Source organism: Notechis scutatus, chromosome 1 (genome assembly GCF_049901735.1).
Source record: "Notechis scutatus isolate UNSWTSFEM ecotype Mainland chromosome 1, rNotScu1.2, whole genome shotgun sequence".
In the NCBI taxonomy this organism is placed as follows: domain Eukaryota; kingdom Metazoa; phylum Chordata; class Lepidosauria; order Squamata; family Elapidae; genus Notechis; species Notechis scutatus.
The window spans coordinates 79,972,868-79,983,900 of record NC_142009.1 but is presented as its reverse complement, the minus strand read 5'-3'; the positions used below and the strand labels follow the sequence as shown (position 1 = coordinate 79,983,900).

Here is an 11,033-nt window from a genome sequence, read left to right as displayed (position 1 = left end):
TTAACTCATTCTTTGCATCCGTCTTCACGCAAAAAGAAACTATAGCTCAACCCACCAAAAACATAACTGTAAAAGACCAGAAATAAAAGTTAAAATAAGCAAAAAAAATAGTAAGAGAACACCTGTCTGATCTTGATGAAAACAAATCACCAGGGACTGATGGATTACATCCCAGAGTTTTAAAGGAGCTGGCAGAGGTCATCTCAGAACCACTGCACCATATCTTTCAAAAATCCTGGAGCACTGGGGAACTACTAGAGGACTGGAAAAGAGCTCATGTGGTTCCCATTTTCAAAAAAGGAAAAAAAACAGACACAGGAAACTATAGACCAATCAGCCTAACATCAATACCCGGGAAGATACTGGAAAAGATAATAAAAAAACATATCTGCCATCATCTAGAAACAAGTAAAGTAATAACTAGTAGTCAGCACAGGTTTGTTAAGAATAGATCATGCCAAACCAATCTTATTTCATTCTTCAACACAGTGACTAAATTAGTAGACCAGCAAAATACTGTGGACATAATATATTTAGATTTCAGCAAGGCATTCGACAAAGTAGACCACAACCTACTTCTTAGTAAGCTAGAAAAAAAGTGGAATAGCACCACCATTAGATGGACTCGCAACTGGCTGGCAAACCGTACTCAATGAGTAGTCCTTAATGGGTCTAAGTCTACATGGAGGGAAGTAAGCAGTGGGGTGCCACAAGGTTCCATCTTAGGCCCAGTACTCTTCAATATCTTCATTAACGACTTAGATGAGGGAATAGAAGGGGGTGGGAGGTTGGACTAGATGACCTACAAGTTCCCTTCCAACTCTGATTATCTGTTATCTGTTATGATCTAAGTGTACTGTAACTACATAGCCAAAAAGGCATTAAGAGTTGTTAACCTAATCTTACGTAGCTTTTTCTCTGGTAATATTACACTAATAACTAGAGCATACAAAACATTTGCTAGACCAATACTCGAATACAGCTCATCAGTCTGGAACCCACATTGCGTATCTGATATTAACACAGTTGAGAAAGGCCAGAAATATTTCACAAGAAGAGTTCTCCACTCCTCTATTCATTGCAGAATACCTTATGCCACCAGACTTGAAATTCTAGACCTAGAAAACCTAGAACTACGCTGCCTTCACTCCGATCTAAGTATAGTATATAAAACCATACATTGCAATGTCCTACCTATCAATGAATACTTCAGCTTTAACCATAACAATACAAGAGCAAACAATAGACACAAACTCAAGGTTAATCGCACCAAACTTGATTGCAGGAAATACGACTTCAGCAACAGAGTGGTCAGTGTCTGGAATACTCTACCTGACTCTGTGGTTTCTTCCCCAAACCCCCAAAACTTTCATCTTAGACTTTCTACTATTGACCTCACCCCCTTCCTAAGAGGTCTGTAGGGGGTGTGCATAAGCGCACCAACGTGCCTACCGTCCCTGACCTATTGTTTCTTTTATTTTTCTTATACGTATCCATGTATTCATAACTATGTTTTTACTTATATCTATTATCTTGTAAGCAATTGACAAACCAAATAAAATAAAAAAATAAACTGGAGAAACTAGAACTGGGGCTTCTGCATGTAAAGTAGGTGCTCTACATAGGAGCTATGTTATCCTTGTATGGGCTGTCATTGGGATAGCCTATCACAGTAAGCCTATCACTACTCAAGGGAAACTTAAGGGCAGGGGAAAAAAAGATATACCTGTCTCACAAAACTTGGAATCAATACTTGCCTATGATCAAGGATTGCCTAAGATGTTTAAGGATTAATCCAATAAACAGTTCCTTTTATTCTGGGAATAGAAGATATCCAGAATAGTCAACTATAGGTTTGAGAGAAATTAATTTGTATTCCCTACCTTTTTTACTTGGATTTGTTCACGCCTCTCTTGTTTATGCAATGACAAAAATAATCATAAGGAACACAAGATGCAACTTTGGGCTAATTTAGGCTATGGCTGTCTTGTGCAATGCATTAGGTCATTGTTTGCTTAATCGTGATTTGTCGAATTAGTCACAAGCAGGCATGAGTTCAAACACACCACACTGAGGCTTAATGACTAAGCTGTAAACCAGAGTTTACAAAGCACAACCACTGAGTTCCTGCAACATATTCAGCCACTAGGACGCAAATGCCATAATGCTTTAGTATGATGTGTGCACCTGTCAAAATATCAGTCTGGTTAAGAATTGATTGGCCTGGTGGTGAGAGTAGCTCTCTGTAGGATCTCAGGAAAAAGACTGCCATTTGTCCTGCTATTTGATTCTTTTCAAATGGAAGAGTTTAGGTTAGGATTTCAAAACCTGGCATGTTCTGCATGGAATATTTTACCACTGCTGTATGTTCTACTTCTCAGTTGTAGCTCTTCGTCAACATAGCACTACATTATTAGTAAAGGGCAGGAGTGGAATATGACAGGGTTAACTACCAGTTCGGGATTTACGAGCTTCCCTGCACGCTGTGAGCCGCGCTCCTGTAAATCATCATGAGCATGCTGTGTGCCGAGAAGCAGCCTTTGAAACAGCCCTCTTTTCCTGCTTTTTAAACTGCAGCTGTGACTCGTTCGGCAGCTGAAGTTGAAAAATCAGGAAATAAAGATCAGGTAAGAGCCCGGGTGGGCGTGTAGGCAAAAACATCAGCAGACATAGAACCGGTTCTATGTCTGCTGCTCTTCAGAGCTGTCGATTCTACAGAGGTGGACAGAACCGGTAGAAACTCACCCCTGGTATAGGGCAGAATACCTATGGCAGAATAAATCCTTAACATAATTAATTAAATGACCTGAGGTTATCAAGAATGACATTAGGTTTGATAGGACCTTGGGTAAAATGCCTCTCCACTGCTACTTTTTGGTGGGCCTTTCATAAAACTTGAGTAAGGCATAGGACGACATCCCAACATCAGGGATGAAAAAGATGAAGTTTGCCTTCAAAAGTGCCAATGTCTATAGTAGAGCAAGCTGTATTTTCTCTGTGCTGGTTTCTGGACACAGGTCCCCCTGTTTAGTGGGTTTTCTCAAAAAAAAAAAAAAAGTACATGAGTTTGCAACTTAGATTGCAGCTACCTTCAATACAGAGACAATCTCCGTGGCTAGATAGAAAACTCCAAGGAGTTTTTATTACAAAGTTGGACCCAAAGCAGGCCACAATTCCCTGGAACTCTAGAGCAGAGGTCTCCATACTTGGAAACTTTAATACTTGTGGACTTCAACTCCCAGAATTCTCCAGCCAGCATAGCTGGGAGTTGAAGTTTGGAGACCCCCGCTCTAGAGCGATCACTAAAAATCCCCTGAAAATAAAATAGTGCGAAGTGAAAAATTACACTTTCCATTTCTGCTGGAATTTCCCCTGTTCTGAGATGAGGTTGCTTTTTCTTGTCCTTATTATGAAGGTTTGCTAAGAATAAGATGATGATGTCAGTTCTGTGCATAGACTGCAGCCTGCGGAAACCACCTCCCCAAAGTCAGCGTTGTACCCAACACTTACTGGCAGCACAGAAGGAGAAACCCTTGCATTTAGCAGTAAAAATGTTCTTCTCCTTTCATAGGAAGCTATGCTTTTCTGAGAGGCAACAGTAAAACACACAAATGGATAGCTTTTGATACTGAACTTCAAGTAGCCAAAACTCTGCAGTCACAGATCTTTAATGGATCCCAAGTGAAAACTTTTAACATGATATTAAAAGAGCAGATTGAATGAATACGTCTCTGGGCGGTCAGTGAAGCCTCATAATCACTTTAGCTTTCCTGATGAAAAGATGGGCAAGCATTGTTTGACATTTATGTTGCAATATATGGAATAATGGCTTTCTTTTTCTTTTACAGATGACATGAGAAGGGCTTTAACCACCATTGGTTTTCATTGCTTCGGCTGACAATTCTCCACCCATCAGTGAAGTGAAAGTCCAGCCATCGTTCATAGGTATGTGCAAAAGGTTTAAACCCCAAACACTTCATTTCAAAGCACCTGTTTGGACTGTTCCAAGCATGAAGCAAAATATGTGTGACTCTTCCAGTTGCATGCTTGTGTGTCTATGCAGAGCAGATCAGTTCGCTGTTATTTTGTGACTTGGGATTAGTCTGGTTTGTTCCCCCCCTTTTTTTCTAATCTAGCCCGTTTAGTAGATGGCCCAGGCACGTCTTCTTAATTTAGACTGAATGGGCTGTTCAGGGAGTGGAGCATTGAGGAAAGAAGCAATTAAGCACATGGCTAAGCAGAAAAGAGCTGGTTACAGCTGCATGTTTGCAGCCTAGGAAGTTACTGGCACAAGTTGTCATATCATGTAGTAAACATGGTTGGACTTGTACTTGACAGGTTGCAAAAAAAAAAAAAAAAAAAAGCTGGAGAAGAAGAAAAAAATAACTACAGTAGGGTGACCTAAGGTGATTAAATAGAAAATAGATTAAATAGAAATAAAAATTAAGAAAGCCTTGTGGGATGGATATAATAATTGAAAAGAATGTTAAATAGTTTGGTCCCACTGTTGTTTTATCACTTGGCTGAACAGTCTAGAAGATTTTGTTTAATATATCTCTTCTAAAGGGGGCTTTTTGGATAACAAGTGCTAATTGAAACATTTTTTAAAAAATAGATTGCTAAACTGTGTTACCATAGCCTCTTGTAAGGTTTTACTTTAATACTTTTTAAAAAATATTTTAAAAATTGAGCCCTGAGCCATTTTTTTTTGCAATCTCTGTAATAGTTAGCGTTCGGCACATGCTAGGGGTGAAACATAAGAGAGCAACAGTGTCTTACAGATGGACTATCCAAAGCATTTCAAGTTTTGTTCTGGCAGAAAATAATAAAAAAATGATGGAACTTTTTGAGTTGGATTATTTTCTTCTACACTCAAAATGAAATATGAGTTCTGTTTTGTGCATACACCTACTTATTTCCATAGTTTTGGTTGACAGAACTTTATTAAATAACCTTATTAGAATTTGATAAACATTGACATAAAGATAAGAAGACCAGTAGGATACAATTAAGATGGTTTTAGTTGCCATATTACAATACAAACAGCCATACATCCGTTTAAAATATTATTGATTTCTACAGTTACACTTTATTTAAAACACTTTGAAGTGGGACTCCCATTACTTCACTGTAGCCAGTCTTTTACTGGTCACCAGTAAAAGATTTTAGGACCTGTAGGTGAACTACAACCAGATACATCTAGTTTTCCACCCAATAATCTATATAGGTGAATATATTTTTATCCTGTTCTTCATCAGAAAAAAAAATCAGTTCAGAAGTGATCATGGAACCTATGACCCCTGTTTTCTCTCCGCAGTCACTTTCTCATCCTTTCATTTACATCAATTTGGCCAACAAGAGTTAACTCCTAGAGCCTACAGTAAAGACATGTGGAACCTTGGAAGAAAGAGACAAGAGACCAAGAGCAAGATTGCTTGCATTTTGGTAAGCCCTCTGCACCCCAAGATAGTACTGTCAATGTCAACTTACCTTCTCATGTACTCAGATATTCTATGTATACCTATATCTACTCAGAGGTAATCCCCACTGAACTCTACACTAAACTTTGGTGTTATCTGTGAAATTGACAGAGCTTCCAGACTAGCTGATAGGGCATAATTCTGCAGCTGAACCAGAAAGACAGGTCTTGCCCAGTTAACACGGCAGGGTTGATTTCCGTTCAGTGCACCTCGGTTTGACTTACTTGAAAATCTAGCTACTGAAGCTTGGTAAGATTTGATTTTATAGAGCAGTCACTGAGGAGAAGTGGATTAATTTTTTTTTCCAGCAAGGAAGAAATTTAATGCTTCCCAATGAAAGGAAATGATAGGGCTTCCTTCCTGCCTTCAAATATTACTACTGTGTAGTAGTACAGGGGTCCCCAACCACCGGTCCGCGGACCGATACCGGTCCGTGGAACAAATCCTACTGGGCGCTGGTTTGCTGGGCGCCGCCATCTTGTTTTGATGAAAAAGTGCTTCCGGTGAGCTTTTCCGGGTAGAAAGCTCACCGGAAGCACTTTTCATCAAAACAAGATGGCGGCGCCAGCATCTCGTGAGCTTTTCGGGTAGAAAGCCATTTCTACCCGGAAAAGCTCACTGAAGCGCGCGCCGCCATCTTGTTTTGATGAAAAGTGCTTCCGGTGAGCTCACCGGAAGCACTTTTTCATCAAAACAAGATGGCGGTGCCCAGCTGATGCTGGTACCGGGCCGCGGTGCCCAGCTGATGCCGGTACCGGGCTGCGGCATAAAAAAGGTTGGGGACCACTGTAGTAGTAGGTGTGTGTGTGTGTGTGTGTGTGTGTGTGTGTACACAAAGAGTACTAAAGAGGTGTATCTATTCCGCTTCTCCAATTCCACTATATGGTTCCTTATATCCTATGGAAACAAAGAGAGAGAATTCTTCACATATTCTGCTAGTAAATATGAATACTGAAGTAAAATGGAAGCATTATCCTGAGAAATAAGTTAATACGTATTCATAATATTAGAGAGGTCAAAAAGAAGTGTTTATACAGGAGGTAGAGAAAATGAAAAGTGATATTAACAGTGAACATCACAAAATCATTGTTGGTTTGGAAATCCCTGCTCCTTTTCTAAGCTATTCTTTCTGATGACACTGAGATGCAGCTTTCAGCCTACCAAACATGTGTCACAAATGAGTCTTTTTTCTGGATTTGTGGATTTTCCAAGCTGGTGGGCAATGGGCTCTGAAAGGAGGACATATAACAGAATGCATCATGAAGACACAAAGCAAAGTTCAGAGGATGTACCTGAATCTTGACAAAGCAGTGAACAAAGAGAACCTTCATACCAACACAGATGGTGTTTCCTAGTTTGGGTAATGAAAGGTCTGCAAGAAAACAACCAAGCTCAAAGAGTACCACTCATTTTAATCTTAAACTACAAATATTCTCCTTATAGAAAACCTTCTCTGAGGTAGCCCCATACCTTGGGAATTATGTCTGGTGCTAACACTATTCTTTTTGATTCCGAGAGAAAACATTTTTGTAGGTTATGTATTTACAGTACTTGGGGATTTTATCTTATCAAATTCTCAGTTATGTTAAAAGTTATTGTCGAATGTATTCTATTTTTATTACGTGCATTCAGATTTCATCTTGTCACATAATTTTCAAATATGTATGAGTGCTGTCCTGAGATTTGTTTCTGAACCAAGGTACAATTAAACATTATTAAAATGCTTAACTAGTGAATAGGGTTATTCATTTAAATAGAGTCATTCACACCCTTTTCACACTTTGAAAATGATTCAGAAGTGCTCTGGATTTCACGTGAGCACAAAACCTTTGCTCTTCATCAAAGCAGCCTGTCATTTTTCAGGATTTCGGAAAAAAAGGTGCTGCTGTTTTAAGAGTCTTATTATTATTCAAAGTCCCTATAGATTCTCTTAAGAAGTGACTCCTTTTAGTTTTACGAGGAAGCTTTCTAAAGTTTGAACTGCTTTAATGAGCAGCAGAGAAAGTCTGTGCCCCTTCAACTTATTTTTGAATTATTCATGGCTCAAAAAATGACATTAATTAAACTAAATGATTTATGTGATTCATTTAAATGAACTTTTTCTGGATAAAGGGTCAAACTTGGCTTTTGGGCAAGCTCTTAAGAGGCCAAACTTCAAAAAGTGGGTGGGTCAGAACAAAAGTGGAAATTTCTTTAGAATGAAAGAGAATTCATTTGTCAATTGAATATCTTCACTTATCTCTGGGTCCACACTCAAGTCTTTGGCAATTTTAAGATGGGTAGAATTCAGCTCCCAGCTGGCTGGGGAATTCTAGAAACCATGATCCACTCAATGTTTGCTCAGGTTGAAAAACAATGATCTGGATTGTAACATCTTGTGTTCTAAGATTAGTGAGTACAGGTAGTCCCTGATTTACAACAGTTCACTTAGTGACTGTTCAAAGTTACAATGGCATTGAAAAAAGCAACTTATCCCCATGGTCACATGATCAAAATTTGGATGCTTGGCTACTGGTTATATTTATGAAGGTTGCAGTGTCCCAAGATCATGTGATCATGTTTTGCCAACTTATGACATGCAAAGTCAAATGGGGAAGCCAGGTTCACTTAACAACCCTGTTACTAACTTAACGCCTGCACTGATTCCCTTAACAACTGTGGCAAGAAAGGTCATAAAATGGGGCAAAACTCACTTAACAACTGTCTTGCTTAACAATGGAAATTTTGGGCCTAATTGTAGTAATACGTCAAGGGCTACCTTATAGAACGTAACTAAGAGACAAGGGCTTTGCATCAAAGCCATAATATTAATCTTAATGTATTTATGCACTTAGTCCACTCTGTCAATTCTAATGGTAGGATATGTGCTGATTGCAGTGACTAAGTGCCAAACTAAATATGAAGTATAAAATTGGTATTGTGCCACACTGTGTCAGGATCATCATGCATGAAAAACAGAGTCTTAATCTTGTCATTGATATAGCCCACGACTACTCATTTCAGAGCTGCATACGTCCTGGAAATTCAGGTTGTACATCTCTGCTTTAAATACATGCACCTAAATGGCTTCTTTTGTTAGGCAAAAACTTCTTGGAGGGGGGCGGGAGAGAATCAGATAGTGAGACCTATTTTGAAATAGATGGCAATTTTATCATATCAAAAATTTTAATAGAATGAAACATAATACCCCTACAGCCATCTCTTTCTTCAGTGCCAAATATGTAATTTAAAGTGCAAATACCGCTTTTTGAACAAAACCACACACTTGGCACACAAAAGCTACTACGTATGTGGATCCTCTGTATTCAGAATTAGTATATGTATACTGATAACAAATAACCAAAGGAGACCATTGCAAATTTCTTGTTCCTGTGGAGTAATCCAGCTGGCCAGGAGACTAAATACTGTACAACAGAGAGAATTTACAAGAAGGTAAATGATCTCAGGTAATGAGCAACCTAGTGACTGGTAGGAGCTGGGCTTCGCTGCCTGCAACCTATTATATGATCCACTAATAGTTAGTATGGTTAGGGACACACCACAGTAAAGGGAGCTGAGTGGGTTTAACCCGCCACTTCATGATACTATTCAGTGGAAATAGATTAATTCAACTACATAACTCAATATATTGATGAAGCATTTAATCTCTCTAATTAGGGCTACTGACAGTATAAAATGGGAACAGAATAAAGAAAAGCAAAGCAAAAGAAGTTGTCCCCATATGACAGGATCCACTTTAAACTGTTAAAATATGGGATTCCAACATTACCGCCTCCCTCAAAAACCCGTGTTTGATATATACTTTAAATTTCCTCCAGCAGACAGAAAGAAACACAAAAAAATGAAAGCTTGTAAGATTCATTTCCCTTTTTTTTTCTTCCAGAGACAGAGATGTCAACATTTCATTTCCCTAAAACGCATCAAGAGTTTTTCCATGTCAGCTCATGTGACGAAGGAGGTTTGCTGCAAGCAGCTGCAAAAATCAGGTGGTCTTCCTTTCCATGAAACAGGAAATGGAGTCCTTGAATATTTTTCCCCCTAATTATTTTGCTGGAAAGGCAGACAATTTGGCAAGATGATGCAATTTTCTTTCTCCCTGTTCTGTCTCTAACTGTGGTAGCAGCTTTGTGCAAAAGACACAAAAGTTCCTGGTTGGTTTTCTTGTTTTTGTTTCCATGTTCAAGGGTATAAATCCACTTTATACTCCAAAACCTGGTTCTAGAAGGTGGAGTGGCAGGTGGTCAAATTTTATGTGCAAGAATGAATGTATCAAATCATTACCTCTCTTCAAGTTCACATCAGTTGACAGTCTCATTAGTGAGTGAAGTTATCACATAGTGGGAGCAGTGACATGTTTTCATTCTTTAGGAAAAGACTCCAGGTTAATAATAATACCCTCTTGATAATAAATTGTTCAAGATAAAGAATTTGGTCAGAAAAACTCTGTGAAGGAAACTCAAATAAATAAGCATGAATGTCTCTTAGCATAGGTGGATACATGTTAATGCATTGGATTAATTTCATTCATTTTTTCATTTGTTCTCAACCTCAATCAATCCCACGCAGGATGAAGACCTCTTCAGCTACTTTCCAACTGCTTATATGGAGATAAATAGGGAGTGTGAATAAATCTGCATTATTTAGCGTTAATTTAATTCAGATTTACCTCTTCTTACGCAACCTTCAATAAACAGGAGCTACAGGATTGTCATGTGTAACATTTGGTGGGGGAGAGAGAAAAAAGCCTACGGCTATATCCTTACCACTTGAAATTTTGAAGTCAGCACTCAATACACCTGCAACTTGACAGGTGTGTTTTTTATAATAAAGAAAATAAGTCTGCCACTATTTTAGGTATTTTTGATTAGTTACAATTTGCTTTCCACTTGGGCTACAACACGGTTGGATTTTATCTCAGGTATAGAAAAGTAAAACACATTCCTGCTAATTGAGTTTTGCTGCTTTTAAAAAGCTGTGGATGCCATCATACCAGATACAGTAAACACAAAAAGGTATCCTGAGTAAGGAACTCATTAGATAGTCAAGGGATCCTGAATACAAAACCCATGTAATGGAAAATGCATCATAGGATTGTTCTTGTGTAGAGATAATATTAATAAAGGAGAATATATGTTTATCAGGGATGGAATCAGAGGTGGTATTAAGCAGGTTCTGACCAGTTCTGGAGAACCGGTAGCAGAAATTCGGAGAACCAACAAATACCGCCTCTGACTGGAGATTTTACAGTATCTTTCCCCTGCCATGCCCACCAAGCCACACCCACAGAACCAGTAGTAAAATAATTTGAATCCCACCACTGGATGGAATGTGAAGTTCTTGGTGCTCTCTGAGCTTGTGCTGTTTGCTTGCAGTCATTTCGTTACCTGACTAGGTAGCATCTTCAGTGCTAGAAAGGAGAGGGATTTGCTCTCTGTTGATATAGCTTGTCCTGTCAAAGTTGGGTGTGTGTGTTGTTTTGTCCTTGGTACATCCTTGATTAGGTTATTGTTTACAGCTTGATTGTCTAAGTTGATAGTTCCTTGATTAGAGATT

At 38.7% G+C, this 11,033-nt stretch overlaps 1 long non-coding RNA gene across 1 annotated transcript; it reads left to right on the top strand.

The window, feature by feature from the left end:
* Nucleotides 1-3,530: 3,530 nt before the first annotated feature.
* On the top strand, nt 3,531-10,174 carry LOC148132880 (uncharacterized). Its single transcript, XR_015746962.1, has 3 exons — nt 3,531-3,945; nt 5,318-5,445; nt 9,364-10,174. It is a non-coding gene; the product is annotated as an uncharacterized LOC148132880 (long non-coding RNA).
* Nucleotides 10,175-11,033: the final 859 nt, after the last annotated feature.